Genomic DNA, 15,695 nt, shown 5'->3' with positions numbered 1-15,695 from the left:
TTGTTAGAAGAATGAGGCGGGCAAAGTGTAGGGACCAGCGGAATCAGCCCTCTTTCAAAAGCTTGCTCAGAAACCCTACCTAGTCACTTCCCAGTCCATCTCACATGCCAAAACCATGTCACATGACCACTCTCAGCTGCAAGGGAGGCTGGAAAAAGTCTTTTAGCTGAGCACATTGCTGCCCCAATAAAATCAGGGTTCTGTTAAGACAGGGGAAAAGCGGGGGCTGGATATCAGGTAGGAGTCTACTAATCTCTGTCCTATCAGCTGAGAAATAAACTTAATCAGCAGTTAGTTAACTTTTTTGAATGCACCCTCCCTGCCTTTTCTTCATTAAATCTTCACAGACCCAGGTTCAGATTAAAGTGTATTTTCTTTAGTTGAAGTTCAGGTTGGAGTGCTAGGAATATTTCTCCCTTCCACTCCCTCTTGATGATGTCATTCATTTGAAATATAGTTGGGTTCATTTAGTTTGTCTTCCATTTTAGGTTTATTTCTTACCCACTTCACTGATTTTATTTATGTGTTTGTCTGCTTATATGTGGAACATTCATATGTTTTAGAAGCCAGAACAATACAGAAGGAAATACTCAAAGACACGTCCCTCTCATCTTCCTTCTGCTCCTTTCCACCCTCCCATCATTCTACCTCATTCCTGCTCACCCCATGCCCATAGGTGCTCAGTCTCATTTGTTTCTGGTTTAACTTTCCTATGTTTGCTTTTGCAAAATGTGCACAGATTATATAACTATATAGATATATAAACACATATAAACATAACTATATATATCTATATACTTATATAATATATAGATATACATTTTTATATATAGATATATTTTCTCATTCCCTTTTTTTCTTACGCAACAGGTAGCATACTTGAGATACTCTATTTTACTCAAGAATCTATGTAGATAGTTATAAGAAACAAAATAATCGTGAGACTAGGGAGAAAGACAGGTCTCCAGTAAAAGATAAAAACAAACAATACAAGGGAGACACCTCTGCTTAGGAAAGGTTTTATGAAGGAGGCTGAATTTGAGCAGAGTCTTGAGAATGGGGGATATGGCAGGGAAGGGAAAGATTTTTCTAGACATTGATAGAAGGGGAGAACAGTCAGGGAATGGTAGGGAAGTGGGGCCAGGTCAGGGGCATCAGTTCAGGGGACCCCCATGGTGGAGCTGAAGAATGCAAGTTTCTAGGGAAGAGTGTGACAAGATTGCGATGATACAGGAAGTAAAATCTGAGTGTTGTGTGCTTTTTGTGGATTACGGGGTTTCTAGAGAATGTAGACATCATCTAGTGATTCGTTTTAAACTGACATTGTGCGCCTATGTTATAGAGGAGGAAACTGAGGCCCAGATAAACAAGGGTCTTGCTCAAGGTCTCACAGCCAGATGTTGGCAGAGTTGGAATAGTCATCGCTTGACTCACAGTCCCATGCTCTTTTCCTCAGGATTTCCCCAGGATGTAAGGTGGCCCCTGTGCTTCACAGACCTGGCAGTTTTTCCTTTGCCCGCTTGTGTCTGGACTTCTCAATTCATTTAGTCCCAAGCCTCCAAATCTAACCAGACTAACAGCAACTTTAAACCAGCCTGTTATGAATTGAGGTGTGTCCCTTCCTCCTTCTCTTTAAATTTGTATATTGAAGGCCTAAGCCCAATTCCTTAGGAAGAGACTGTATTTTAAGATGGGGCGGTTAAACAGATTAAGTTAAGATGAAGTCATTAGGGTGAGCCCTAATCCTATTTGACTGTTGTCCTTGTAAGAAGAGGAGATTAGGAAACTCATCCCCACAGAAGAAAGACCATGTGAAGATGCAAGGAGAAGACAGAAGACAGCCATCTGCAAGCCAAGGAGAGAAACTTCAGAGGAATCCACCCTGCTGACATCTCAGACTCCTAGCTTCCAGAATTGTGAGACAAATTCCTGTTGTTTGAGTCTATGGCACTTGGTTATAGCAGCCCTAGCATATCAGCCTATGCCTTAACCTGCATTTTAACTGGCTCCTCGTTGGATCGTACACCCAGGCTGATATCTTAGCTCCTGGTTGTTACAGCTCCTCATCCTTCCCGTTGTTAAGAGTCTTCTCTGGGCCCTATCCTATGTCACCCACTCACTCAGCCATACTGCTTCAGAGGCAAGAGAGTAGTGGAGGGGAGTTTGTCTTAGTGCAGAGAACATGGAGGGCAGATTGGGAGACTGATGGAGCCACTCACTGGCGAAGAAAATAAATCGCCTAACCTTCTGGATTCAATAGTGCAGTTGAACTAGGAATCTCTGAAGCCATGGGATTTAAAGGTATTTTTTTAAAATTATGCTTTTTAGCTTTTTTAATATTCTCAAATATTTTGCCTCACTATAAACCTTAATATACCCGGGATATTAACAAGTTTTAAAAATCAGGTGATGGGATTATGAGTTTTAATTTTCTTCCTTATGCTTTAAGTTCCTCTTTATGTGAAGAAAACTAATCAACTTTCTAATGCAGATGGCAATGAAACAAAGGGTATACAAGTTTGTATTAATTGGCATATAGCATGTGGAAACGGATGTAGTTTTTAAGATAACAAAATGTGAAAACACTAGTCAAGTTGAGGATGGAAAAAGCTGTCACAAGGTATCTATAATCTGTTGTTTGGGTCATGGCAAAGCATACATGGTAATAGACATGCACCATCATGGAAAAGCTCATCCTGTTGATGTTCTGGCTGGACCTTAGGAAAAAGAAGGTGCAGATAAGAGTCTAACTTAAAATTAGAAAAAAGGAACTGAATTTAAAAATCATAAACAACCAAATAGTCTCATAAGAAAAATGAGAAAATTTTGCTGTGATTTATAGCTCAATTCTTCAAGTAACAGGAATTTTTAGTTACTTAACTTGATAATAATCAACATAAAATAATGTACTTGAGGTTATTGGGACTTCATAGATCAGGGAATATTATAATTATTACTGATAATTAGCTAAATGTGATCAAATTGTTCCATTTAGAAAGTTTTTAGGTAATCTGTATTCTTGTTATTTCCTATAGACATTTTATAAGCAAAGGTGAAATACAACATGCTTATAATATGGGGAAGAACAGATCTTGGAAAATGGGATTGTTTTGAGGCCTTGCTCCAAGGCACTAACCAAAACAAACTAGATGAAAAATCATCCACCTCTGTGAACGTTTCAGAGTCAACTGCCTGTTCTTACACGCCCTCAGCCTCATAGATACGGGTCCTGATAACCCGAAGTCCTATGCTTTTGTATTGATTACAGCAGTGCTCTCTCCTCCTGTGTCCTCTTTTGTAGAAAGCAAGGATCATTTTGTAAACATCTGGTTTTACCTCAGAAGCACACGTGCTATCAAGATTTGTGTGTGTGTATGTGTGTGTTTGTAAAAGACATTTTATGTACGCCTGCGAATGACCTTTCCAAGAATCTTGCACAGCTTGTGGCTATTCAGGCCTGTTCCATGGATTTTTCTTCAATGCAAATCCAGCTGTGTCAGTTCCTGTAACCCCTCCTGTGCCTGCTCAAGGTTAAGCGCTGCAGTCTGCTCCTTAGTAAGTGTCCAGAGGGTAATTACCCAGGTGCATCTGGGTGGGGTTTAACCCCTTTCACCCCCACCCTCTCCGCCAGATTCATGGGGGAGATTCAGATGTGCAAGAGAGGCAGTTAGTGAAATCAGTTCCCTCTCTTGGGGTAATTTGATCTTGTCAAACAATGCTTTTTACAGAACATATGTGCTTTAGTTTTATTTTAAGGTTCTGAAATACCATTCTCCATTTTGCTCACCACTGAGGCATATGTACAAATCCGAAGATCCTCTTTTGTTACACGTGAAACTTTATTTTTTTTTTGTCAAAAGAAAAGTCCTAAGTTTGCCAAATACAAAGCAAAGTGAATGCTTCAATATTACTTTATCCAGAGCCAAGGCAGGAGAGAAAAGTTGTGAAAATCAATTCAGGAAAGACCAGGAGGAAAACAAAATGATCTCCCCAGAAATGAATATTTATTTAACTGTTGTTCGTTGGCTGGATTTGGGAGAAGAGAAGGTAAAGTGGTTTAAAAGGCAAAACATTAAACTGCTCAGATTATGGGCAGCTCTCTCCATAGCTTTTGCCCCCACATACTCTGGGTCTCATGATGCTGGAACATCTGTCATGTCTCAGAGGCTAGGACATTCTAGGCTGAGAGTGGTTGTTACAGTATTTTGCCCAGGAGTATGGTGTGGGAGCAGCACATTGGACAGGGACTTGGTGATGTTCTTGCAGGTAGAGTCTGGCAAATAATGAGCATGGGGCTTGGGCAGCCAGCTGGCGATTCTGTTGTGTGACCCCAGGCAAATTGCTTAAGCTTTCTGAGCCTCAGTTTCCTTCTCTGTAAAGGGGCCATTGATTCCCACCCCCTGGGATTATTTTAAAGATGAAATGAAGCCAACTGTGCTAAGTGTTCAGTGCTTGCCAGGCACATTCCACTTAAGTGGTAGCTGTTATTTTATTATTTAAAAAGATAGCTTTTCCACAAACCAGATATGTGACATTGAGTAGGTCATGCCGTGTAGGTGACTGGGCTTTGGTTTTCTCCTGTATAAAATGTGAAATTTAGAGCTATAGTCCCTTCTACTTCTAAAATCCACTGAGCCTTTGAATCCCGTCTTAAGCCTTAGTTTACTGGAAGAATAGTTTCTGTGCCTAGCAGCGTGCAGAGTTGCTAAAGTTTAGATTAAATTCTTAGTAGGAGGTTACTAGAACTTGAAATACTTCTTGGCCATGGATTTCAATGTAATTAGTCATTTGAAAGGTGAAAACATGTGTTCGAGTCCTGGGCAGTGACTTATCCCAGGGCCCAGGTGAGTTACTGAAATCTTAGGTCTCAGGCAGTTCTCTTTGTCCTGATACCAAAGCTAGAGAAAGAAATCTGCTTTATTGCTCCTCAGTCTTATTTATGAATCCAAAAATCCTTTCATATCCAAAATCTTATTATTCTGCATCTGAAACTTTTCTGATCTTCCTTAGTCCTTTATAATAATATGATCTAATGCAGAGATAATGCACGGTTGCTTCCAGAGCACTTCGATTTATATAATTACACTCACTTGCTCCTCAGAACAATTCCATGCGGCAGGTCTGTTATCACCCCCAATTCACAGATAAGGAAACTGAAGGCTGGATTTGCTGAGGTCATATAGCCAAGAGTTGTCAGATATGGGTTACATACTCACGTCTTTCCCTGCAAAACACACATGTCTCCCCCTGAAGCAAGCTCCCTCTGCAGTGCCAGAGCATTTTGTTTATGAATGAGGAGTGGCAAAGCAAAAGATGAGGTCACAGCTGGAAACAGGATACAGAAATGCTGGTTCCTTCGTGACCCACAAGCTCAGATCTGTGATTCCCAACATCTTTTTATATGAGGGCCTATTTTTCTTTGGTAAACAGAAGTTTATTATTTTATTATACAGGCAAAATACAGATGTGCAAAAGAGAAATATGTTCATATGCTGGTGATTATCAGTGTTAACATTTTGGTGTCTTAACCTCTTCACTCCCCCATTTATGTCTTTATATGTATTTGAATGTGTATTCACCAGAATGTTCTTAATTTGCACATACTGTTGAGAACCCATCTTTACTAACAAAACATGATGGATTGCCCACAGAGAGTTGTATGGGACCTAGATTTCTCCCCAGATAGGCTTATCCTGCCTGCCTCTTGCTGAATTTTGCTAGAAAGTTGTTCCTGCCACCTTGTACTACCTCATTCCCCAGGGGAAAACTGCAGCTCAGTCTGCATAACTCCTGGTGCGGCAGAGCCCAGCAGTGCCAGCAGCCAGGCGTGATCCGGCTCCTACCATGAAAGCCCTGACTTCTCCCACCACGCCAGGACTCAGATGAAGAATATGCCAGGGAGTAGGAAGTGGTGTCTCCAGTGGCTCTCCAGAGCTACTGATACAATGCGGAAGTGCAGGGAGTTAAGGCCCACAGGTGAGCCTTGGCCAAGGGGAGATAGAAGCGCAGGAGACTGCTCTGACCCATATGTGGTTTCCATAAAGCCTTTGTCTTGGCGATCCAGCAAACCGGCACTTTCCTGTGAAGTTGTGACAGCTTAGTAACTAACGCACAACTCTATATTTGCTCTCTTTCGATTCCTACCTCACCTCCCCCTGCCCCCTGCCCACCTGCTTTCCACCCTGGGATCCCCACCCCTGCCCTGATAAAGCTTGAGCACAAATACTTTTCTTCAGCTTCTTTTTTTTCCTTTTTAAACTTAGGAAACTGAGCTGATGGTCATTACATTTATAGTATCTCTGTTCAGTAAGTACGTACAAACAAAAATTCAATAGCTTTTAGTGAATGTGGATTTTATTAATTACAACAGAATCTGTATGCACTTGAAGAAAAGTAGTATATTGAGGTTATCTTCAGATGCCATTTGGTGATAGGTGAATTAAAGGATTCCTTGAAGCCACTCTGTGCCTCTCTCTACCTGCGTGTCCTCAAGAAGAAGACACAGTCGGCTTGTTTAGGTGAGATACAGGTCATCATAGCTATTTTACCCTCAACTTGACCTTTGTGCTGTAGTTGAAGACTCTCAGATAGAAACCTCAGTCCATCCAGTCTCTTCCTCCAGCTGCCTTTCAAGTGCGTGAAGTTTTGAAGTCTGCACACATTTTCTCAGGGTGAGGCAGTGTACACATCTGGGTCAGCTTTATTCCAGTTTTCTTTTTTTAAAATATATAAAGTCAATCAGTGTGAGTAACTGCTACATGAGACCACAGAGAAAATGAAATAAATATGTTGGAAATGCTAGAAAGTGATCTGCAGTTGTTTATTCGCCTCAGTCTCACTTCCTGGGCTTATTTTAAAGCATTCAAAGGGTTTGAACAATCTTTGAGTTGTTTGGCGTGCTGCAAAAAAAATATGGTCTGTTCTCTAATATGAAGGAATTTTACACTGTGCTTCCTGGCCTGGAAGTGTGTGGGAGAGTGAGGAAAACAGGGAGAAACTAGTCTCAAGGGACGGGACCTCTCGTGCTGATTAACATTCTCTTAACAAGGCACTTAATATATTATATAATTCAGTGCACTTCATCTATGAAGCCGTATTCACAGGGTTTCCTTTTGTTTCTCAAGGCTGGGGATGCTGTCTTGTACATCTCTGCACTCTCTAACAGTGCTACATTTAGCAGGTACTGGCTGAACTCTTTGAATGATGAGGTGGTTGGTGAACTTTTCAGCTAGCTGAGTCAATTATGGTGGGTTGCACAAGATGCCCATGTAACAAAGAACAAATGCTGGAAACACAATTTATATATGGACAAATTACTGACCAAGACAATGTCCTTGTTTGTACAATGGACATTGTTCAGGCAGAGCTCATGGCCTGTATTCACAGAAAGGGCTCACTGGCTGGTTTAAACAGAAACCAAGAAGAGAGGGGTCAATGAAGGCCGGACTGGTGAAGCAAGGCTGTGTCCAGTGCCTTACAGGGATGAAAGGGGATGAGACAGTGGACCTAAGGACTGAGAGTTCTGAGTTCCAGTCTTTGCCTCTTGAAATCTAGTGTCACTTTTGAGGCCTGTCCCCTCCAGAAAGCTTTTCCTGATCCCTGAACCAGTTAACTAACCTCCTATGACCCCATAGCCCCGTGTTGGGACCTTTATCCTGGTGTGCTCCTGCATGACCATTTGTGTTCTTCCTGATACCGTCCTCTAGATACTAAGTCATGTCTGTGAGGTCTGGGCTCTTTCTGGTTCATCCATATGACTCCCAGACTGCCTTGCACTCAGGCCACTGCACGAATGTCCAAGCCAGAGGTTCAGCATGACAGGGACATGCGTCCAGCCTTTGTAGTGCAGTGGGTTGAAGAGTGACGCCCTGAAAAAAGATGTGGCCACATCCCTTCTCAGCAGCCCTGGGCTGCATTCTATGTAACAGTTTTGTTTTTTTGTGTCAGAGAAAAATAAATGATTTTTGTGTGAGTCATTGTTATTGACTCCCTCTCTCTCCAACTTGAGAACTGCAGGAAGATTCTTTGCTCATTGCCTGGCCTTCAGGTATCTGATGGAACAGGAATCAAATGATAGACACTTTGAACCTCTCCTTCGCCATGATGCTTGGACAATAAACTGTGGCCTCAATTCTTTAATGAGGAGCCTTGAAAGATAACCTCTGGAGTTAAACAGGGCTAGGTTTGAACCTTGACTGTTACTCATTTCTGTGGTGTGGCTTTATCTCCTTATGTCTCAGTGTTCTCATCTGTGACATGGACATAACAATGACTGCCTCTTACAGGTGTTGTTCTGGGCATTAGAATGATACTCTATCTGTTAGTACAGGGGTCCCCAACCCCAACATCTGTCCAGAGCTAGTTAGGAACCAAGCCTCACAGCAGAAGGTGAGTGGCAGGTGAGCGAGCGTTATTACCTGAGCTCTGCCTCCTGTCAGATCAGCATTAGATTATCACAGAAGCGCAAACCCTATTGTGAACTGGGCATACCAGGGACCTAAGTTGTGTGATCCTTATGAGAATCTAACTAGTGCCTGATGATCTGAGGTAGAATAGATCCCGAAACCATCCCCGCCACCCGCAACCCTGGTCTACAGAAAAGCTGTCTTTCATGAAATTGGTCCTCGGTGCCAAAAAGGTTGAGGACAGCTGTAGATAGGAGATACTGTTAGTTGTAGTATTGTGTCATTATGTTATTTGTACTAGTGAAATCACTAAGACTCTTGTTCCAGGGAAAAGAAGAAACAAAAAACTGAAGGAATAAAAAGTTTAAGCCGTAAAGCATTAACAGGAACACTTGGACCTGTACAAGAGATATGCTGAGGGGCATAGGGAAGGAATTCCTTCCTGCTCAAGCTGTATGTGTCAGGCTTTGGCCATGAAGATGACACTGGATTTTCTACTCATTCAGCAAACATTTCTGGAAGCCCCATCCCATGCCACATGTGTGGGGGTGCTGTGTGGGTGTACAAAGACGAATTAAAATGTGGTCCTGGGTCAGGGACAGTGGCTGCCACCTGTAATTCCAGCGCTTTGGAAGACCAAGGTGGAAGGCTTACTTGAGCCCAGAAGTTTGAGACTAACCTGAGAAACATAGTGAGACCCCCATCTTTACAAATAATAATAATAATAATAATAATAAGACTAGTTAGCTGAGCATGGTGGCACGTGTCTGTAGTCCCAGCTACTCTGGGGGCTGAGGTGGGAAGATCACTTGAACCCAGAAACTCAAGGCTGCAGCAAGTCATGATGGTACCATTGCACTCCAGCCTGTTCAACAGAGTGACACCTTGTCTCCAAAAAAAAAAAGACATGGTCCCTGATCTCTACTCTCAGAGTTTCATATACTCCATTGAGGGAAGATAAAGTTTATTATAATGCAAGGAGAAACCGCTCTAAATGCAGCATTTACAAAACGCTATGAGAGCACAGGGGTCTGTTTGAGGGAAGTGGAGAAAGGCAGAGCTATTGCCATTTGGATCGGGTCTTGAAGGATGAGTAGGAGTTCTTCAGGAGGGGTAGGAAGGATAGATAACATGTACAAAGGCAAAACAATGCAAAAATACAATGGTATGATGTTGGCTGTGACTGGCATCTTACATTATAGGGCTGGGGAGACAGAGTTAAGCAGAACATTCAGCCGGAGTTGTATCCTTGACACTGTTGGGCTAAGAGGCTGGGTTGCCTTGTTTTAGTTTGAGGAAAGCTGTGGACCTTTTAAAGGGAGGGAATGATACGGGCTGTTCTCATCTGATACTTGTGCTTCTCTTCTCCCTGTTCTTTTGAGTTGGACTGTGGCCATGGAAGGGCAGAGGAGGAGAAATCTTCCAGCAGTCATGGGAGACATAGATATCCTTTATCTTAGTTGAGATTAACAAAACAAATTAACTTTGGGTGTGAGGAGAAGCACTTCAGATAAGAAATGGGCAAACTTGGCGGGGGGGGGGGGGGGGGGGGGGTTGCTGATAGTGACACTACATCTTCCCTATCTTTACTTGGGGGCCATTTATTTTTATTTTCCCCCTCTCTTTAAAAGCTGTTGTATCTCTAGGAAAAAAAAAAAAGCCTCTACCTTTAGGAATGCAGTGTGGTTTTACTTCTGGTAGGTGAAGAAAATGTAGCTTCTTGATTTTTCTATGCTTGATAAAGGGTATAGTGTATAAATGTAGGATACAAAACTATCTCTAACAAGATCTCAAATTTTATTAAAGAAACACAAAATATGCATATATTAATGTAGAATAGACATGTGTAATATACATTGCCCTTTGGGTTGCAAGTTTTTCTTCTATATTTCTCACATGTTTTTTCTGGGAGAAAAATAAATCTTAAATATTTTAAACAAAAGTTCTCGGTGAGTGTGATCTCTGTACTCAACCTTGGAAACAAAAACAGATTTCTTGGGAGGAGGGGGGATAAAATTGGGGATATGCTGTATATTTTGGGAAGAATTTGGCTTATTTCTTGCTCAAACCTTTCACTAGTTGCCGTAGATTCAGATGGTTCTTTCATTATTCATTCTACACGTATTTACTGAGTAACTACTCATCAACCAGCTGTACCTTTCTGGACAGACTTATTTTGGACTGAAAGGCATTCCCTTGCTTGTCCCACGGCCTCCCCCTGAGATTTTCTTAGCTGCGCTCAGTGTGGCCACAGCACCCTGTGATTCTGTCATCACCTCCCTTGCTACGAGGCTGCTCTAGAGCCCTCCGTAAACAAGCTGTCCAGGCTGTTTGGATAAGAGCAGGGGAGAGACAATAATAAACTCGGGAGGATGGCATGACCAAGGTGATTCGCACTGGAGGTTTTTAATGGCTTTTTACACACGATGAGCACCTTATTGTCTGCAGTTTAAAAGGCTGTCCTCACACGGTGGCTCTGTGAATGCCAGCCTCTCCTGGGGAGCCTTCCCTAGCAGTGCAGCCTCAAATTCAGGGAGGTTCTGGTTGTTTCTTCTGTGAACAAATATCAGAAGTTCCTGTGCCTATGTCAGGAGCTCTAGGTTAGGTGTGTAAAAGAGATGGCTAAGTTTGGGACGCTGCATTAGTGTTTTTTTTTTTTTTTTTTAAGTTTTAAGATAAAAAAAAAATTGTTAGACTTCACTAGCTCTTGCTTTCTCCTTTTCAGCACCGGCTGAATAACCAGAACCCTGAGCTGAACTTGAGTATTCAGGAAGGTGAAGCACAGAGGAAAATGTTTTATTAGAAACAGGCTTTCTAGCTGTGACAAATTATATGTGAAATTTCAAGTACAGACCCGCAGGGCTGTGATGACTTCAAGAATGATCAAGTGTGGCCCAGCCTAGGAAAGTGAAGGGATGGGAACCCTGCGTGCCTGGTTTGTGGTGTGGCTTCACTTCCTAGTGGAGAGGGAGGCAGAAGGACAGAGAAAGTAGCATGCTGCAGGGTGCTGCTGAGTTCAGGCTGTGGCCGTCCCCAGTATTTCAGCTCATGCCAGCAATCAGAAGACCTCCAGAAAGAAGAGGCGGGAGCTGTTACACAAATCTGAGAACCTGTAAGTCGAGGTAGGAAGAAGACAGTTCAAATCCCTTTGGATGACTCTTGGGCTTTCTAAAGTCTGATCCCAATTTATCTTTCCAGATCATTCTATTAACCTGGCCAAACACCAAATCTTTTGTGTACACATGACCCTTGGAATCCTCTTCTCTGTTTGGCAAACTCTAAACCCTCCTTCAAGAACCAGTTCAGAAGTGATCAGTGTAATCAGCCATTTAAAAACATTGGTTTAAATCTGTACCCCTCCACCCCTATTTCTGCTTCATCTCTCCCCAAGGCAGAATCAGTCTCTCTTCTCTGTTGCTTCCATGTGACTTGGCCGATGGACGCTGTTAGAATTGACGCTCACAGCTTGGGGGAGCAGATGGGGTCTGGGAGAGGCTCCTGAGTTCACTGGCACAGGATCGTACAAGACAACAAGTGTGAAAGTCATTTGTTAATTGCAAAGCACTGTACCAGTGTGTTCATAGCTACCCTTTATTGAATACATCGTTGTGCTTGGTATGTTCTCATCAAATCCTCACAAAAACCATTTGAAGGTAGGTATTATAGTTGTCTTCCTTTTAAAGATACGAAAACTGAGTCTCTAAGAGGTTAAGAAGTGGGCTGCCCGTGGCCACATTAAATAGTAAGTGGCAAAGTTACATTAAACCGAGTTCTGACTCCACCATCTCAACCCATGTCACCATTTTGCTGGGCCTGTGGGCAATGCAGATGTGAGGGAGACATGGTCTTTGCTGTCAAAGCTTCTAATCCGGGCTGGAGGTAAGTCACTGCCAGCTGGTGTACAGCCTAAGGTGGGATACAGGCTCTAAGAAGGGTGCACATAGAAAGTGTTTGGAGAGCAATAAAGAGGCTTTGTGGAGACAGCTTTCCTTCCCTGCACCTTGAGGAGTGGGCAGGGTTTTTATAGCAGACTTAGAGAATAGGGAATGGCAGAAACTACATGAATAAAGGCTTAGGGGGGTGCAAGAAGACTGCAGCAGAGAGAAGGGTATGAGACTAAGGCTCTCTTAGTTACAGGACTGTTACCAAGGACTTAGAGCCCATAACATCTCCCACCCTCTGCCCCCCATCCTTGGTCTTCTATGATGGGAGACAGTTGCTAGCCTGCATGTAGGGATAGCTATGCTTATACAGAGGTTCTCACATGGAGTAGTACGGCTTCCCTGGGTTTGGAAGCATGTTTGATTTTGCCACAAAAATTGACAGGGGGTCAGGTGGGGTGGATGCGTGTGAAGCCAGGGTGGTGTGCTACAATTGGCACTTGGTGCTCCCTGAGCCAAATATACTAAATATATTGTAATGGATGCGTCAGTCCTGCCAGGGAATAATTCTTCCACTCCGGAGACCAGCATCTCCTGTGTGGGATCCCCCATCTACAAGTATACATGTAAACTTTCCCCTGGGCCACTGCAGTGTCCCTCTGGGAAACATGAATCTGTTCCTGGCACCTCTCTAAACACTCTAGAATGGTTCAGTTGTTTTATCCCTATACATACTTGACCTTCAGAACCTGCTATTTATGCTACTCCCAAAGCTTATAACTGAAAACAAACATTTCTACCCTATTTTTCTTCCCTTGAAATATCCTCTGGCTCTGAGGTCATTTAAGGAATAGGCAGCCCTTGCAGATTTTTGCAAGCTTCCTCTTAGCATGAACAATCACTGCAAAATGATCCATCTGATCTGGCTACCGTTGTGGAAGGGAAGAGGATAAAAAGAGCATTCATTGGGCCAGGCGCCTTCTCAAGAAGGGCTCATCAAGGTGGAAAACCAAGTGGCACATACTTGTGGAGAAAGTTTGAAAGGAGGAGGGGTTAAGGGAGTGGTAGGGATTGAGGAAAAGCCTAATAACATGGTAATAGGAGATAACAGACTACAAAACCCCTGTGAAACCAGGAATAAAAGAGCCCCATGCTTCACAAATACAAGATTGAATGGGTTTCATGTTTAATGTAAATACACCTGCCATTTGTTCTCTGAAGCACTGGTTACAGGTTTTGAGATAAAATAGAGTTTTGAACATTGTGCCAGTGTAATTTGCCTTTGCCCAGGCATAGACTGTACACTTTGTTCCTGAACAGTCCCTAGAGACAAAACAGTGCTCTGATCAGCTCAAAGGTCTCACCTCCTGATGTGAGACCTCTGCTTCCACCTGGCCTGCATCTGAAACTCCTTGGCCATTGACAGAGTAGGGGGAAGGGAGGCAGTGGCCCAGGGTGCCAGTGATCTCATGGCCAAAGTGGATCATTTTACTCTCCTGCCTTGAAGTTACCCACTGCATTAAGGGTAAAGAGCAAAACCCTCAATTTCTCCTATAAAGCCCCAGCCTACTTTTGCTCAAGTCTCACTATCTTTCTCTGCAGTTGCTCAGGCCTGCTTTCAGTTCCTATGCTGTTACTGTGCAGGGTCCAGCCTCAGGGCCTTTGCTGTTCTCTGTGTGTGAGCCCTTCTCCCTTCCCCTTCAGCTTTCAATTCTTCTTTCGTTAAAGTCGACATTACATATTATTTCTTTAGGGACGCTTTGCCTGAACCCAGCCTCACAGCAGAAGACATCAGATGACCTCTTACATTGGTCATTGTGCACCATACTTTCCCTGTGGCTCCTCTCCCAGTTTATAATTATACATTCGTGTGATTACCTGATGAATGTCTCCTCTTCCACTGGACTGTGAGTTCCATGAGGGTAATTTTGGCCTCAGTCTAAGCCTGACACCTGGCGGGTACTCAACAGGTATTTGTTTAAGAAATTAATTATTAAATTTATCACAGATACATCAGATGATGCAAATAAGCAAACAGGAAGAAAAAAAGCAATTGCAATTCTACAACCGAAGAAAAACTACTTTTCATTTTTGGGCATATACTTCTTAAATTTTTTTTTTCTATTCTATAAAATAATACGATTTTCCCTTAATTGTATGGTAAACAGGATTAGGCATCCACTAAATTTAATTTGCCATGATTTTATTCAACCAATCCCCTGTTGCTAGACTCAAATCAGATTGTATGATCTATTGTTTCATGGACATTGACGCAAAATTTAAAAATTAAATCGTTTTTGCATCTCAATCAGCATTTTACTTTATCCAAAAGGAGTATATGATGAGAAATCAAGAGTGACTGTCCAGGAAAATGGAGATGTGGCGGATGGAGCTGCAGACCACATGGGGAGAGCCCTGGTCCCAGGAAATGGCTGTGGTTGGTAGAGGGGAAAGTGTGGGGCAGTTGAGGAGTTGCCACCTGACCCTGGTGGAGGCAAACGTTGTTTTGTGGAAAGCACATGGCATAATGGCAGGGCCTCTGCAGGCTCAGTGATGTGGGTGAGCAAAATGGCTGCCTTGGGATTGATTATCTGGGAGCTTCTGAAGGCAGTAGGGTGGTGATCAATTTCTTAATGCTGCTCTCCCATCCTAGTGATGGGGAGAGAGGATGAGAAAGCCAGCTCTGGGGAGACAACTGTTGTTCCAAAGTGAGGCGTCACCACCACCTGCCATCTCGCAGACTCTTGTCTAGTGCCCCCTTGAGGCCATCCTTGTTGTTAGCCCTGACTCGGGTGCCCTGGCACCTGCTGTAAACCAAGCTAGACCCAGATTGCGTTTGGGTGCCTGGAACAGGAAGAAGTTTTAGGAATTTACGTTAGAGATTCACCATGTTGTACTTTCTGCCAAAGCATCCCTCCCTGAGTCAGAATAGTGGAAGGCCGACTGTATTCCACGCACACCACTCACTGAATGCTTGTTATGAGTAGCACATCATATGACAGGAATCTCACAACAAAGCAATGAGGTAGTTACCACTATGATCTCCACCTTATAGATGAAGTACATGAGACTTGGAAAGCGTCAAAACCAGAATTTGAACGCAGGTCTGTCTGAGCCCAGATGCTTTGCTTTTTAAACCACTCTTTATGAAGAATCTCAGTAGGTTCTTAAGAATGGGGTGTGATACTCTCTAGAGCGTTTGTGACCCAACACTGTGAATTGAAACAAGGCAAGCTCTGTGCTCCCATTTGGGGAAAGTTAATATTTCACATGCTCCCGAGAATTTAGGAGCTTGGTAAAAACTTACTATTAAACAGGGCTTTTCTTTAATTCCTTTTGTTTAAAGATTTTCTTGTGAAACACTCTATGTACTGTGCCTCCCTCTGAGACGTCAGTGGTGCCAGAGACC

General features: G+C 43.0%; 1 protein-coding gene across 1 annotated transcript in view; it reads left to right on the top strand.

Moving 5' to 3' along the window:
• ROR1 (receptor tyrosine kinase like orphan receptor 1) overlaps positions 1 to 15,695 on the top strand; it is a 412,356-nt gene that overhangs the window by 133,310 nt on the left and 263,351 nt on the right. The window lies entirely within an intron of this gene.

The sequence above is a fragment of the Macaca mulatta genome, chromosome 1 (assembly GCF_049350105.2).
Source record: "Macaca mulatta isolate MMU2019108-1 chromosome 1, T2T-MMU8v2.0, whole genome shotgun sequence".
NCBI lineage: Eukaryota > Metazoa > Chordata > Mammalia > Primates > Cercopithecidae > Macaca > Macaca mulatta.
Note: the sequence above shows the minus strand (reverse complement) of the source record. Positions and strands in the feature narration are given on the sequence as shown.